Below are 17,883 nucleotides of genomic sequence, written 5' to 3'. Positions count from 1 at the left end.
CAGGTTACATAAACATACACATAATAAACATGAATATGAATGAATATATAATAAAAAACAAGACAAAACAATGTTCACCAACACACCAAGGGAACCCTATGTGGCGCCATCCGACATATTTAAAGAGTTTATTTCCTCAAACGTTATACCAGTAGGAGGCAGTAAGATATATGGGATGCCGTAAAAGCCTACAATAGAAGAAGAACAGGTGGTTTACCACTACTGCACCACAGAAGAAGAAGCTCAGAGTCGCTGCATCTGTAACAATGGCGGCCACCCTGAGAGGAAGCTTGGTAACATTGGTCAAGGTGAGTGCGTGCGTAGATGGTGTACAAGCTAATTTTAACCATAGGTCGGTGGGGAAGGAGTTGCAGGAGTTAAAGTTGTATGTGTTAAACTCAAGCACCATTTTATCTTAAGAGTCTTACCGGCTGGTGTCATTCGTGTATTGTCGCTAAACACGAGCCTGTGTTGATTCAAAAAAGCTTCAGGTAGAAAGTGGTAACTAACTAGTTGTGATTTGTGGTTCCAAAAGTTGGTCATCAAGAAAATAAATCTTAGCCGTTAGTACGTACTCGTCGAACAGGTTAATGGCCATATAGTTCAGAACTGTATCTCGGGTTATTGAAATAAAGTGCGCTAGCTAACGTCAAAGTAACGTTGGCTAACTGACATGGTAACCTCCTTGTCCTTAGTGAACCATTAGTTAGTACACACACACACACACACACACACACACACCACACACACACACACACACACACACACACACACACACACACACACACACACACAGACAACAGCACTAGGGCTAACCACTGGCTAACTGTCATTAGACAGAGAGCAGACCAGATAAGTCGGGTTGCCTCTTTACTTAACATAACGATAACGCTTGTTGTTTGATAACTTCAGTTGCTTAGATCTACAGTGGCTTGAGAAAGTTTACACACTCAAGCTAAAATTGATTAAAAAGAGGATAAAAAAAATATATATTGGAAATTTCAAAATTTTGGGGAATTCCAACCTTTTAAGGACACCAATTTTCTTTGTGAATGAATAATGTATTGTACATAAATACATTTCTTCCTAAAATACAGGGGGCATAAGTACACACACCCTATGTTAAATTCCTATAGAGCCAGGGACATTTTTATTTTTAAAGGCCAGTTATTTCATGGATGCAGGATACTATGCATCCTGATAAAGCCCCCTTGGCCTTAGGAATTAAACTAACCTCATATCGTCACATACCCTTCACCATACCTAGATTGGCATGTTTTTTTTTTCAGTAGCTTAATAGCTGGTTTGATTTGCATTGAGAGATCCTATAGAAAGTTCCCCATGCCAATCTCTATGTATAGTGAAGGGTATGTGATGATATGGGGTTATTTTAATTCCAAAGGCCAAGGGAACTTTATCAGGATGCATAGTACCCTGGATCCACGAAGTAACAAAGTAACAACAAATAAAAATAAAAAATCTCTCTGGGAATTTATCATAAGGGTGTATATACTATGCTCCCTGTATTTTAAGAAAGAACATTTATTTATTTAAAATACATTATTTATTCACAATGAAAATGGTGTCCTTGACAAGGTTGGATTTTCCTAAAACTTTTTTACATACGGCCTAAGATCAATTTCCAAAAGGTGTTTTTTATTCTTCTTTTTATCAACTTTAGCCAGGATGTGTAAACTTTCTCAAGACACTGTATATATATATATATATATATATATATATATATATATATATATAGATATATATATATTATATATATATAGGATCATTTTCTGGAAATCAATCAACTTTAGGATAAATAACTTGACAGGAATGTCTGTTTTGGTTATCCAGCCAATTTGATATCTGACATAGATGCAAAAAATCCTTAAAAAATCCAGTATGCCATAAAGCAACATTTCTTATTAATACTAATCGTCTAATCATTTCAACTCTACCCAAAATATGTTTATTTTTGTAGTTTTTTCTCTAATTCGCTACTTTTTTTCTCCTAAAATTGAGTAGGAATGGGGAAATCCTGGGAATTGTTTACATCTCTAGGCATATGCAAACTGGACAAGTGGTCAGACACTGCTTTGTTTTAATGTTCACAAATTAAGTTGGTCATTGTCATTATAGCTACACTACATAGGCCAGTAGGCAAATTGATATTGTTTCTTGGGATACCATGTTGTGCTTGTTGTCATGTTGTGTCTTCTTTCCTATCCTCAGGGCCTGAGACCCTGCAGCATGGCCGCACCTGTCCTGCGTCAGCACCTCCACTCGCCCCATGTGCTACTGCTGCTGGCCACGAACCCACCCCCCCATGAGCTGATGCTACCTTCAAGGTCACAATGGTGCCAGGGGATGGAGTGGGACCTGAGTGATGACTGCTGTCAAGGAAAGTGTCAAGGGTAAATTTACAATGATGGAAATGGAATGATCACTACCCTTTTTGTCTTTTTAGAAATAATGGGGGGAACTACTAAATCTAGGGTCAGTCTAGCCACTCTCCGATGGCTTGCGAGCTGGAAAATCCAAATCTGGTCAAGCCATCATCATATGTTATAGAGTCGGTGGGCGGGCTTCACGTAATGACCGCAGAGTTGCGACGGTTCTGCGTAAATTTCCTGCACTGAACATAGATGCTGCTTGCAAAACATAGGCCTGGAAAAAGCAGTCTTTCGGATTGGCTTTCGCCGCGACTCTGGAAGACTTGGAGTTAAGCACTGAAGTCATTCCAAAAAAAAGAAGATGTGTGAAAAGTTGAATGAATCTATCAATTAGCGTTGCTGTGGTTGGTTGTAGCACTATCCTATTGCGTGCAGAGGGACTTTGAAAAAACAACTTTTTTCCCGCCCCTTGGATTTAGCCTTGCCAGTGGTGAGTTCCCAGACCCAACGTGTTGGTGTGGTTCTGCTTGTCAGGCTAGAACACTATAACTATGAGTAGAAGAAAAAATAAACAAAAAGAGGGATCTTTTTTTCTCACAAACATCCATACTAAAGGATTTTCCCCATCTCGTAATATATTTAATTTTTGTCTGAGTCTTGCCCACATATTCAGCCTTTATATATGTTGATGGCATATCTTTATAAAATAATAAAGTTAGCTGTTTTGTCTTTGTCGCCAGGCGGGAGATGTCCCAGTAGAATTTGAGGAGTTTCACCTGAGCGAGGTACAGAGACATGGCCAGTGATGAGAAACTGGAGCAAGTGTTAACCTCAATGAAGACCAACAAAGTGGCAATGAAAGGTAGCTCTACTTGTTATTTTGTCTCCAGTCATAGTTCACCACCATTTATTAACAACAAAAGATGAGTTCTTTAAAAGGCGGCAGTGAACCAAACATTATGTTGTCATGTGCTTGTTGTTATTCAGGAAAGATTCACACACCCATGGAATTTAAAGGGGAGCTGGCTTCGTACGAGATGAGACTGAGGTAAAACAAGTTGTGCATTTTAATGTGTATACTTTGTATGTCTTTGATTTTTTAATAAAAAATAAACGTGTACCTCCCTATCCATTGCCCAGGCGTAAACTGGACTGTTTTGCTAATGTGGTTCATGTGAATAGCCTACCCGGCTACAGCACTCGCCACAACAACCTGGACCTGGTCATCATCCGCGAACAGACCGAGGGGGAGTACAGCTCCCTGGAGCACGAGGTAAACAACACTCCTCCTCACTGTAGTCAGATAACCAGGGTTTGTTAACCCACATGAAAAGGATTTTTTTTTTTTTCAAGAGGGAGATATCCCTTCAGCACCCAGAGATTTGGCCAACATTAAATAGGTATCAACACAAAGGTGTGTTTGTGTGTCTGTCTGCGTTGTTATTTCAGTTTTTACTTTTTGAACTACTTCTCCCTCATCGGAGACCTAAACATGCATTGCTACTTTACTGCATTGATTCTTTAACTGTCTTGTATATTTGTCCTGTAGACTTTAATATAAAAGTTTGTTTGCAGTGTAACCATGTACACCTTGTCTTCACTGGCCACATAATGGACTTCATGTCTAAAAAGACAGTTTGCAGTAATACATAAAACATAATGTGTGAATTACGAGCTGTTAGTGTAAACGGCTTTTGTTCATTAAAATTTAAGTGAATCTGGTCCAACAGACATGACATAAAACTGAAAAATGGGTCTGCTGTACGTAGGGTAATGTTTTTATTCTCTTGTACTGTTAGTCAAGGCTTAAATAGGAATGGGTTTATTAAAATGTAAATACCCTCTTCTTTCTAGAGTGTGACGGGTGTGATCGAATGTTTGAAGATCATCACCAGAGATAAGTCACGGCGCATTGCCAAGTTTGCTTTCGATTACGCCACCAAGAAGGGACGAAGCAAGGTTACAGCTGTTCACAAGGCCAACATCATGTAAGGATAGGGCAAAGCTCCCTCTTTGCTTTTTTATAAATCTTTGATTTTTTTTTTGTAATCATATTCTTTATTAATTCTTAAAACTGTGTTAATTTGGGTTTTGTTTTGCTTTGTAGTCACAGTAACACTCGTCTTATTACAGGAAATTAGGTGATGGCCTTTTTCTGCAGAGCTGTGCAGAGATTGCCCAACTGTACCCCAAAATCAAATATGAGACCATAATCATTGATAACTGTTGCATGCAGGTACATACTGCCACACAATTCTTTCCCCTAACTTTATTATAAATAATTTGCTGATTAGATCAAAGTGTCACTTTTCCATTTCTTGTTCAAACTTCTTATTGTCTGTACTTTGCTTTAGCTGGTCCAGAACCCTTACCAGTTTGACGTGCTGGTGATGCCCAACCTGTACGGTAACATCATTGATAACCTGGCAGCAGGGCTGGTTGGGAGGAGCAGGAGTTGTTCCTGGGGAAAGCTACAGTGCAGAGTATGCTGTGTTTGAGACAGTAAGTTTCCACTTTTATTTAGTTATTCAGCCAGGCATTCTCTGGTTTCCTTCTGATTCCTATTTTTATGTTTTTTCCTTTTATACTCTGAATGAGAATTTTTCTAGCAGAAAATATTAATGATGCACACAATAGAAAATACTCAATACTATTAATTAAACTTGTTGCTTGTCTTCTTCTCTGGTACTGTACTTGGTGATGGAGAGGACTAATAGGACTGTAACAGTGTCATTCTTTTTTTTCTTTTTTTTCCAGGGTGCACGCCATCCCTTTGCACAAGCTGTAGGAAGGAACATTGCCAACCCCACAGCCATGCTGCTGAGTGCTGCTAACATGCTCAGGCACCTCAAGTGAGTTTAAGACTCTTAGGTCTTGCTGTAAAAAGTGCACCAAAACACTGTACAATACGTCTTAATCCTCTGTCCTGCCCCACACACCTCCTAAAGCCTTAGAAAACCACAGTAAGTGTATTTGTCTGAATTTTGACAAGTGTACAAGAAAGTCCAAGCCACCTCTTATTTGTCACTGTATTGTGTTGCAGTCTGGAATATATCACTCCCAGATGGTGTCAGATGCTGTCAAGAGGGTCGTCAAAAGGGAAAGGTAAGGATGTGTGTGTGTGTCTTACTTGTTAGTTCTACCCACTGTATGCACACTGGTGCATTCAAGCTGTGAATGTGGAGATGCCTGCCATGGCAATAACACTATTAACACTCAAGAGGGAATGTTTTCTATTAATACAAATAAAATCGGTTGTAAGCAATGTGACAATGTGAAATATGGAGCCAGCATAATGTGTATACCCTACTCATGTCAGCTTGTTTTTATGAATTAATATTGTTGCTTATTAGTTTTGTGGTTAAAAAAAAACAGTAATATGTACCTTTTCAAAATGATGTTTATTGAAAAAGTATCAGTTATGCATAATTCCTAAAATAATTATAATCTATAATGAATGGATTTAGTGATTCTTAGCATTTGAAATGAAGCCATTAAAGAGTCAATTTTTTGCTCTTTGGGTGCTTTATATAGGCCTTAGTGGTCCCTAATACCACATCTAAAAAGGGGAAGGGGGGGAGAAGGTACAGGCTGGGGGTCTTGACCAACTGCCACTTTGCTCGTTTGAAAGCCATGATGTCTCTCCCTCATGGGTGGGCCAAATTCTCTGGGCAGGCAAAGCAGAGACAGGGGGGGGGGTAACCTTGCTCCTTATGACCTCATAAGGAGCAAGATTCCAGATTGGCCCATCTGAGCTTTCATTTTCTCAAAGCAGAGCAGGATACCCGTGGCTTGGTTTACACCTATCACCATTTCTAGCTGCTGGGGAATGCATATTAATGTTGGAAATCCTCAAAGTGAAATTTTCATGCCATGGGACATTTTTTAAGGGTTAAAACACCGTTTAGTAAATTAAATTTTATTTATAGTATCAAATCCTATTGAGTTATCGCAGGGCACTTTACAGATAGAGTAGGTCTAAATCCAAATCTATAATTTACAAAAACCCAACAGTTCCTGTGATTCCCCCAAGACACTGATGGCACAGCGGTATGTATTGTGCCACTTCATAGACAGGAATTGTTTTTCTACCAACATTTTTTTGGGCTCGTCAAGGTGTAATTGTATGAAAACATATATCAAAGGGGGTGTATTATTATTTTTATTATTATTATTATTATTATTTATTATTTTAAAGTGTGAGAACCACTGTGTTAGAGAGCCTTTAATTTCTGTTTTTGGACTGTATGTATGCCTATGCATCTTTCCTCTTCTCTTGCATTTCTCTTCCTCAATGAATTGTCTTTCTTATAGGAATATGCATTTGTAACCAGGACAACTTAACTGCCTTTTGCACCTGCTCCATGTCGACACTAACATACACTGATACAAACGCTAGCATGAAGTTGACCTTAGTCCCGCAGATAAAATGCAAGGTCCATTCAGCTCTGGAGCTTGAAAGATCAATTGATTAAACAATTATTATTATTATTATATTATTATATTAATCACACTGTTTCGATAGTCAGTTGATCATAAATATCTTAAAAGCATAAAAGTAATTTTTTTCTGAGAAAAAAAAGGTTAAAAATTCTTTGATTACAATTTCTTAAATGTGAATATTTTTAGTTTATTTACTCCATGATAGTGAACTGCACATGTTTGAATTGTGGACATGTTTGAGGACGTCATCTTGGCTTTAGAAAACACTGTTATTTTTTATCATTCTAATCAAATAATCCACAAGTTTAGTTTTAGCCCATTTCAGCTGCAAAAGCAGTTTTTGTTGGCCTAGCATTATATCTGAAACAACTGTCTGAAAATATAATTTCAAGGAAAGCCTGTCATTGGAAAGCAGAATTTGCCTGCATGTTGTTTGAAGTGCCCTTCCTCTCCCTTTACCTTCCTTTAATTCCCTCCTCTCCTTGTACCCCATTACCCTGTGTGTGTGTGTTTGTGTGTATCTGTGTGCACGTCCCAGGTACGGACACGAGACCTTGGCGGGTACTCTACCACTGGCGACTTTGTACGTGCTGTTGTGGAAAACCTGCGTCACCGACCTGTTAACTAAGATGTGTCGTCGCACTCCTCACTGACGTTTCCTTGAATCTGGACATTGTTCTTAACATGAACTGGACGCATGTTAAGACTCACCTCACCTCTAATTGCCAAATGACAGTTGTGATACACAGTTTTGACAAACACCATCAGTTGCATCATAATATATATGGTTATACCAGATTTGCTAAAAGATCTGGTGGAATCAATGGTGCCTTGTGTTGTCATTTACTAAATTATGTGCAGTTCATGAGTCTTCCTCTCATGGATTTACATCATAACATCTATATCTTTCTAATAGTAACTGTCCATCTCTTTTTACTCATTCTGGGGGACTTTTGTGTCCGCTTATTTTGATGTATTTGTGCTTGTACCATGTTGGCCATACGGACTACCTTCATGCTATCACACATACAGGGGGCTATTTTAACGATAACGTTAGCAAGGTTAGCATGGTGGCGTAAGCCAGGACCAGTCGGCATCACTTTACTGGCTGTGTCTCAATTGTTTTGTGAGTAAGTAAACAACTCAGGTATATAGCTATATAATTCAATTTGAGTACGCAAATGTTGAAAGGACATAAAATGCCCATTCTTAGTAGCCTTGATAAATTAGCCTGAAGCTAATGCTTACCTGTTCAAAAGGAAATTAGCCAACTCAGCGTATTTTGGTGCTCTAAAGTGTCTCAAACTTTCAAATACATCTCCAATATTTATTCGGGGGTTGTTACGTCTCTGGTCACGCAACTGTTAGAAACATTTTTTTTTTTTTTTAGGTTGGGTAGAATCTATCTCCGTTGATCCCGTTGTTTGCTGCTTTCATGGCTGTACTAACATTACAGTTGTAGCATGCTGGGTTTACGTTTCTACAGGTCTATCTGGTAACCCGGCCTGGCTGTCAAACTGGGCAGTCGATAACAACACACGGACATTCCGTCACGGAACGGGAATTACAAAAGGAGAAAATACTGGCACTAGCATTGTTGTCAGAAACAATAGTTTTTCAACTTAGCATGTTTCCTTAATATCTGATGATGCGTTGGGGTCATTTTGTGATTTATTACAGTAAATATATTACATAGTGGGCCTTTAACTGCCAGGCGCATTTGTACCTTGGTGCATTGCTATTATTATTGCACCATCATGTTTTTATTTGTAATCTTTTGTGTGTGCGCTCTCTGTGCATAAGCCTATGCGCATTTTACTAATTCGCTGTTAAAATAACAATGAAATGCTGCGTCATTAACCAGGTTCTTGTTGGTCAATGGCTCCTCAATACGCCAAGAATTGAACACACCTGAACACACCTCCCTAAAGACAAGCACGCCCATGGGCTCAAAGGGACGCAGGACCGTAAATTGTATGGTCTTAAAATGGAAAAACGCTTGTGTCTGGCTTTGCGCTGCGCCGGGTGCAAAATAGGGCCCACAGTCTTTAAAGCAACCAGTTTATATTGGCTAATCTGCTTTGTCTTACATTTCAGCATCAATTTACCTCACTTTTATCTAATTTGCACATTGTAAATCAATATACAGTATGGTATCACTGCTACATCATGATTAAATAATACCTTAACATTTCCAACCTACAAATGTGTCAATGTTTTCAATAAAACTTTGTTCTGCCATTGCAGGGCTGTAAAGCTAGCGAGAGTTCTTTTACAGTGAGTTACCGTATGGCAAAGGCAAAAACCTAATGCAAAATTCAGGTTTGTTGCTGGAGATTATTAATACAGATGATATTTTAACATCAAAAAACTAAATATACAATACTTCAGGTATTACTCCATTGTCTGAGTTGAAATAAAAACTGGCAGGTGTCCAAATTAGAATGGTGGTATAATCATTTATTTTACAGTTTAATAGCTACAGAAACTCTGCCTTTATGATGATCACATTTTCCATAAAGCCTGTCCTCTATTCATTGAGTTGAGCAGTGCACAGCATTTACACTGGATGATTAGGATTTGGTATACTGCGGTTTATCTTAGTTTTTAAGAAACAAATGAATTCAATGGGTAAAGTCATACGTTTTATATTTATATATCATTTCCAAGGATGCTAAAACAAGTTTTGTATAAGATGGTGCTGATTGTTTCCACAGAATTACATGTCACCAATGCTGAAAGAGTTTAAACACCGTTCCGTCTACTACATTAGTCTTTTTTTTTCTTACAGTGCTACAATTTAAGACTTCACAATTAGTCCGTTAGATAGGAACTCTTGTTTGACCTTGTGGTTCAATCTAAACAGGAGAATGTGCCACAACTAGTAAAAACTGCCTCATGTCCTTTATTTTATTTTCTGTTTATGAGATTAGTTTCCTAATTATGGTGTAGTTTTCCCTAATGAATATGTTATGGAGATTTCATACCTGCAACTTCTCAAAAGTGTGATGTGTTTTTGAATAACTATATTCTGTCTTCTCTTAATAGTCACTGTTGGACAAAATTATGTTTTTATGGTTCAATATCTAATAAGATAAGACTAAACCTATGTTGGACATTACTACTGTACTGTATCCGGTGTATAGATGCACCTTATATGATTAATATTTTAGTTCTCAGCCTCAGGTAATGCTAAAGATTATGTGAGAAAATAAAGAAGAGGACATAGCTGAGGAATGACACTGCTGATTTTTTCTTTTCTTTAAAAGTACACCTCTAGCTGATCACACTTTTTTTTTCTTTTTTTTTTATTCTGTGAGTGCAGTTTTTTAAAGGCTCTCTAACATGCGGGCCCTGATACTGTGTGGACATGTGTTGCTGCAGCTGTGCATATAGTAACAAGCTGTCCTTATGTTTGCAACAGGTGCGCACCGGAGACCTGGGGGGCTATGCTACAAGCGACGAGTTCACCCAGGCTGTCATTGCTAACCTGGCAGTCTAAGTGTTGTATTTGCATTGTATTATCTGTCAGCTGCTGAGACGCACACACTTTTGTTATTTACATCCTGTTTAACAGATCTTCTGACTGATTGTACACAAACAGTGTATTCCAGCAACAGGTTTCACAATTTTTTCAACATATACACTGATGCTGGTTAATGTGCAGCTATAATTAAAAAACAAACAACTGGGTTGAATAAGGAGAGAAAAAAATTGGCTTTGACATGCAAAGTCTTATAATTGGCACACAAAACATGTTTCCATGCTGGTACTCTGGGCAATACCACCTTTTGTATTCTTTTTCTCTGGCAAGATCCTGTAATTTCTACTTAATGGTTTTATGTCTAAACATTAAACCTAATCACAGTCAATGTATACTTTGATATTATTTATTAACTTAAAGTTTCAACTTTATTGTTACTTGATTTAGGAGATATGAATAATAAATAGATATAACATTTGTGTGCTAAATCCTTGTGTGAATGTTATTAGAAGACTGAGGTAGTATTTAGTGTTCTAATCGCTGCTGGGGCTCATTCAGAATGCATCATTTCAGCATGCGGAACCTTGCAAGTCCTTTTGTCCAAATATATGCAATACAGGTGGACTGCAGAATCTATTAACAAAACAGTTACTTTGTGCATGCTGGTATATGATCCACATCCCCAGAACCATGACAAAGAACCATGAAGAAAAGAACAAACTGAACAAATCACAATGTTTGCATTGGTCTGTCACGGTAGTGCACAGAGCTTATAGTTTTGGACTGCAGCTAATGATTATTTCATCACTTATTAAGAAATTCTTTAGTAGGAATAACCTTGAGATGTGACATCTCGTTTTCGAGGGGGGTCCTTACTCCACTTAAAAATTGCTTCAGGAAATTGAAAAGGTCCAGATCCAAAGGTATTACTAAGTTTACTATAATAAAAGACTAAAATATTTACCCAAAGATTTATATTCGCAGAAACATTTACCACTGACTAACATCATTCTAACAGATGGTAGTAGAAATGTTACCATTAAAAAACATCACCTTAAACACATTATTATTTGACCTTTAAGGCACTAGGCCTTTTCCTGTATGGTATAGAGCTTCAACACTGAAAAAAATATTAAAATTTGATCAGACAAGTCAAAAATATAACTGCCTAAATCCATAAAAATATTGTTAAATAATTAAAATGTTCAAAAAACAAAGGTTTAATACCTTTCCTTCAAACTCCATCCTTGGTTTAAAATGCAAAAGTGTAAAGCTTAATATTTTATACTTTAACAATATTATTTATTGATGTTTTCTGATAACCTTTTCTACATGTTTAAGTTTCTGTGGTTTCATTCCTGGACCTGCTGTTTTTAATCATTTTTTTCTTTTGAGTCAAGCATATATGTTTTGATCATGGTAATGGTCTGTTTGCAATATATTCTCAAAATCACTTTATTTATGAACACAGTAGGTACTCATGGACCACAAACCACCTTCAAAACATTTAACAAGGAGCACACATATTAACGTCAATGCAAATGGCTTAATGTATCAGATTCAGCAAAAAGCTTTTTCATTTGCACATTCTGCAGGTTGATGATTGTAGCCCGTGGCCTAAATTAAAAGAAATAGGCTACGAGCGTAGGCCTATATGCCTACAGAAAGCAGACAAAACAACGCCAGCTCATCTGCGAGGTTCTTTATTAGTTGATGGGTTGATAAACTTACTGAAGCAAACTCAGTCAGGGGCCTTCAAGGACCGCTTGGAGTTCCCCTCACTGTGGGAAGCACTGCCCCAGCTCGTTGCAATGACTGCATGGCACTGTAACCGTGTAAGCTCCAGCTCTGCCAGCAGGTGTCGCTGCGGGTTATGGAGGAACAGAGTGGAAAGAGACGGGCCTGGCCTGGGAATTTGCTGTTCGCTTCCCATTCTTCCTATGCAGACAGTCAGACACACAACATGGCGGACTAGAATAGTCGGCCGACGCGCCCGGATACAACGGATACACCGTGGGATTTAACATCTAGGAAGGCCAAGAAAGTACATTCTAAAGGGAAGCTAAATTACGGCGAATCTAGGTTTTTTGGGGGGATGTCGTCCTTGCCTGGATTTGGCAGATAAACTGACTGCGAAGTGTTGACTGTGTGTCCCATATCGTGCTTCCCTCCTCTGCTATCACCTGGTCCCCCACCCCGCTCACACTCTCGGTTCCTGGGGAGTGGAGACAGGGGCCGGGGTTAAAAACGTGGAAGAGAAAGAGAGGAAAAATTCCTACTTGGCTTTAAGTCCCCCCTCCCTTCTTTCGGGTTTCCTCTGGGCGCTACAGGAGTTGTGGTGAGTTTTCTTGTTTTGTTGCGCTAAGCCCGAATCACACTTGTTACAATGTCGCTGTACCAGCATGTTTCCTCTCGCTGTAAAATTTTGTCCACCACAAACAAACACTTTGTCCCCCCCACATGCAGTCTTAACAGGATGCATGATATGCCTATCTGTATCACAGCGGAGTTTATGGAGGCTTATGCAAAGAGTATGGCTGTGTTTAATAGTTGTACATCTCTTTGTAAAACGCTTGAACATTTCAGAAGTAGCTCGGAGGCAGGGAGGGCATTTTTGGCGAAGGGGGCTCTCGAGAAAAGGGGGCTTAACGATGAGTGCGACAACATTTTCGAAGTCAGAGGTTGTAACTCGGTTTGTTGTGCTGGCAGTGGAACAAAGGAGGTCCAGGGTCGGTCCTGCCTCACTGGAAAGTACACTTTATTTATCAACGCTTTGTTATTACACGTTCCGAGAGGGTGGGGAGCTGGCTTGGTGTAGGAGCAGAGAGGGGGGGGGGGGGGGGGTCTTCACGCGACCCACAACAGGAATTAGGTCGCCCTAACATTAACATGTAGGCCTGTGTCAAATCACAACGAAGGCTTGTTCTGTGTTCTTCTGCACTCTGGACATGGAGTCTCTGAAGTGTGCATTCCTCTTACGACCTTCCCAAAGTTTTTTTTTGTAATGATAAATGTTCTTCTCTCTTTCTGAATGTAAGGTGTAACCGAGCATACCATTTCAATAATGTGGGTGTTACGGCCGTGTTTATGGAGTTAGGGTGGACTGTAGGTTATGATTTCTTAGCTCATCAGAACATTGTTATCATTATTATTATTAACAGGATTATTGTTAACTTACTTTGGCTTTGGAAATGGGGACTATTAGGTAAAGAATATGAATGAATACAACAGTTGCTGCTTCATTTGAGCCAAACGTCAACTACACAGAACATTTGACACCAGGTAAAAATGTTTGAATGCCTAAAAGTTGGAGCAAAAGAGAAGATCATCCAGGCTTAGGAGGCATGGCAGAGCATGGCTTGACATATCTGACAAAGCCTTTGCAATGTCTCCCTGGAGCTTGACTCATCACGTCTGGACCGATTTACTGAGCTGCAGCACACATCCACCATACCACAATCTCTGTGCCTTTCAACAACAAGCTTTCCAATTAACCCAGGTCCCCATGTCAGTTAGGCGCATCCAAGTGCAAAACCTAAGCTGCATGTGCCTACCTTGACCTCTGTATGTCAGGCCTGGACATGTTTCCCATAATGCTGTGGTTGTAACCCCAGGAGACCCTTAGGAAAGTCGGACTGTGTAAGAAAAGAATGCAGAGCCGTTTATCATCTTGCTTGCTCGGTCCTATCATCTCCAACCTATTTCAAGAAAAAGGAGTTGTTCCGTCTTGGAACCTGAAAAGGTTTTTAGCAGAGGAGCATGAGTGATCCTCACACCACACTTTTCATGATTGGCCTAGTTCTCAAAAATAGAATAAAGTAGGCCTATAGCTTAAAATTGCTTTGTGGAACTTTGCTTGAAGTTTCAATTGTGGGATTTTTCAAATCCCCCCCCCCCCCCCTCAGTGTGAAATTCCACAATTTTAGGGTGCTGGCACAATATTATGCTTTGGCTCTTTGGTGGGGCAGGAGATATATTTTTGTTCCACCTGTGGGCCAGACCTGCATATTTTAATGTACTGTAATTCTGCCTTGAACAGGATAAACACAACTGCATTTAGAGGATTAGGAGCATTATGGAGCCTGATTTCAGCTTCATGTCATTTGGCTGGAATGACATTTATTCACAATACAGAAAATTGAACTGGTTGATAACCATCCATTCATAAGTCAAATGTCTGACTGATTGGGAAGACTCCACCCAGAGTCATCCAACTTTGTTTCTCCTTCTGTAGATGCAGAGGAACATGTAATTATTTTGTAAACTTTGTTGTACACTCCTCCTGATGTGGGATTATTGATGTTTCTCGTTGACCACAACTGTGATGGATATTCATAATACTTTGTCTTTTCAGTGGACTTCAAAGCTAGGCGGGGACTTTGTATTCAAGAAGTATTTTTAGATGTGTGAGTTTCTTGTGATCGTGATGAATGCTCTCGTGTGATCCAGGTTGGTTAAAATCTAGGCTTCTACTTCTTATTTCTTCATCCGAGTTTATTTGAGGCACTGTTTTTTTGTCCACCATAAGGTGGAAAAATGGCACTAAATATGGAGTTGTGGGCGAAGGGGATGTGAGTGTGGACAAAACAGTATGTTAACACATCTACACATACATGATTACACTAGTCTTTTCCTCTATACACCATAGGTACATGCATTCTTTGATTGCTATACATATGTCTTGGTTTAGAGATATAGTCATGTTAATGTGTCCACCATTAACTGGTTTGTGTGCTTAACATCTGTATTTTCTCATTGAAATTATGAGCAAAATTACATATTCAATTCACATCATATTATTGTCTTTTCCTCCCAGAGAAAAACTTTGATTTGTTTTCTTAAACAATGCCTCATTGTTGAGGTCACACTTAGGTTGGATCAAAACCAGTTGAGCACCAGAGTTATAAATATTTAGATTGCATTGGCATCAGCCTTCGAGCCGACAGACCTTTTTGCCCTCGCTGTGAAAAAAGGTCAAAGAACGTGCTTGCTATGAATGCACCACTTAATAAAGATGGGGTGGAGGAACAGGGATTTTGGGAGAAGCACTGTCATGACACTGCTGTGAAGTTAAGTCTTAGATTATGTCTCTTCATCTTATATGGAACTTTTTATTTTTCAGAAGGAAGAGGAGGGAACTAGTGGAGCAGGATGGTCCCTTCAGATATGAGAACCTTCACTTTGTGTTCCCATTGTTACAGAACCTAAATTACCCAAACAAAGACAGAAAGTGTGGTAGGGAAATTAGGCAGTATCTAGTCTGTTTTCCTGCTGCACATAGAGCGAATATCATTTAACATGTTTTGATATTACCAGTGGTGGGAATGTATTAAAGAACATTTCCTCAACAGTAAGTTTTATTTAATGCCACTTATACTATAGTATCTACATTTCAGAAGTAAATACTGTACTTTTACCCCACCATATATTTGTCAGGTAAAATACTTAATTTAGGGGATTATATATAAGCATCTTTAGAGCTTATCATGTGAGGCATTGTTATGTATTAGATGAACCATAGCCAACAATGACTGCTACTTACACATAATTAAATCAGTTATAATAATTCAGTATATAGTATATAGTAGGGCTGGGCGATATGGAGAAAATCAAATATCGCTATATTCTTTACCAAATACCTCTATTGATACAATATTGTAGTGTTGGCTATCTGTGCTTTCACAAAATATTTACACAATGAGGTTTAAGATAAATAATCATCAGTAATGTGGATATAATGACTAAGGGGGTAAAGGCAAATAATAGAACAGTTACAACAGTCTGGTAAGTTCAGAAAATTACATAACTTTCTGTAATGCACACACTTAACACCATATTAGGATATTACCATATCCAAAATCTAACACAATATCTATTCTCATGTGACAATATCGTTCTATTGCCAGCTCTAATATATAGTAGGAAACACTCACATGGTTAATTATCCTATATTTAGTATGTTTACTTTTGTACTTGCAATGCATTTAGCTAATAATACTCTGTACCTTTACTTAAGTAATTTTCAAACTTACTTGTAAGAGTTTATCTACAGTGTAGTATAGCTATTATTACTTAAGGAAAGAATACACATTTTTCCACTGGATATTAGTGCAAATATTGTACCTAAGTGTTGGTACAAAGTTACTTTTTTAATTCTTTTTTCATTAGTGAAATAAATCAAACTTCTAATTATGGGGTCTTAAAACTAGCAGCTCTGCAGGATTACATTTGTCAAATTAGAAAGCTATTTTATCAAAGAATTACTGGACAAGACTAGGAATTCGACCAGGCATTGATGCCAACTTTCAGGGCTTGAACGTTTTTGGCACTTGGTGCTAGGGATATGTTTTTGGTCCGTACAAAATGTAAGGTTGATGCCCAGCCATAGCGGCATGAGACGTAGAAATCTATCTTGGTATTTATGGGGATAGTGAGAGTGAGGTTTCTTTGTGGCCCAAGCTGGCAGTTTGGCCCCACACCACGCTTCGAGGTCACAGTGGGTTCTGTGGGGAAGCCATGCTTTGCGCCTCTACCTCTCTGTCCGATGTGGGAAGCTTGAGGGCCCTGGATGCTCTGTGAGAAACCCCACAACGAAGCAGACACAGAGCAGAAGTTCACTGACTCACACACTTCACTCATTAAACAAGTGAGTTTTCTTGATCCCTTGCAGCCTGATGGAACCAAATCATCATTACAGGCTTAATGACAGAAACAGCGGTCACCTATTGCCTGTGTTATTAACCAGAACACTAATCCTCAGCTTCGCTACGTCTTTTCATCAATCACCAGCTCTGAATGAAGCCAACAGGAACACAAACCACACCAGCAGGGAGTACTATCCATCGAAAGGGAAGTCCAGAGGATGTGGCTGTTGTGTGTGGCACTGGGGACATATAACTCTGTGGTCTGTTTCAGAGCAACAGTCCTAGCGGTCCTGTTAGGCCTACTTCAGTCTCCCGTGAAGAGAAGCATTCACAGTATTCCTGTTGCCCTGTCCCCACCCCTTAAGACATAGAAACAGTATTAATATGCATGAATGGAGACAGAACAGAAAGCATTATCTAGCGCTTGCAGCAGCTAAAGAAGCAGGATGCCTTGTAGAAAGCCAGAGGGAAATTTTCTCTGCATGAATGGTGACGTCCTTGGCCGCCAATGCTGGTGTCAAGTCAGCAAGCCTTGTGGGTTTGTGTCTGTTGGTTTTCCAGCTCACCAATTTGCCTAGGGTATCCTTTTGAATATTTATACGATTAGTTGATTTTATGAATAAATCCAACCATAGATGTGTAGTGGTAGTAGTTGGCCACATTGGATTCTGCGAAATCAAGATCAGACACACACTTAAACTAAGAAAACAGCTGGACCATTCAGGATTCTAGTCTCAGGATAGAGTATTTTTTCCCCCGAGAGATTTCCTTTAGTAATCTATCTTTATCTTGAGGTATTCATCAATTCAGGTCCGTGCAGCCGTAGTGTTAATCAGACAAGACTATATGTTCGTCCACGACCTTTTTTTCCATGATGAAGACGAGACATGACGAGACCGCGCCAATGTCCAAAAACGTTGAC

At 39.0% G+C, this 17,883-nt stretch overlaps 1 pseudogene; it reads left to right on the top strand.

Annotated features, from left to right (window-relative positions):
• The first annotated feature begins 266 nt into the window (after positions 1-266).
• LOC116685000 (isocitrate dehydrogenase [NAD] subunit beta, mitochondrial-like) lies at positions 267-10,335 on the top strand (annotated as a pseudogene).
• The last annotated feature ends 7,548 nt before the right edge of the window (positions 10,336-17,883 follow it).

The sequence above is a fragment of the Etheostoma spectabile genome, unplaced genomic scaffold (genome assembly GCF_008692095.1).
Source record: "Etheostoma spectabile isolate EspeVRDwgs_2016 unplaced genomic scaffold, UIUC_Espe_1.0 scaffold00569439, whole genome shotgun sequence".
NCBI lineage: Eukaryota > Metazoa > Chordata > Actinopteri > Perciformes > Percidae > Etheostoma > Etheostoma spectabile.
This window is presented reverse-complemented; position numbering and strand designations above follow the sequence as displayed.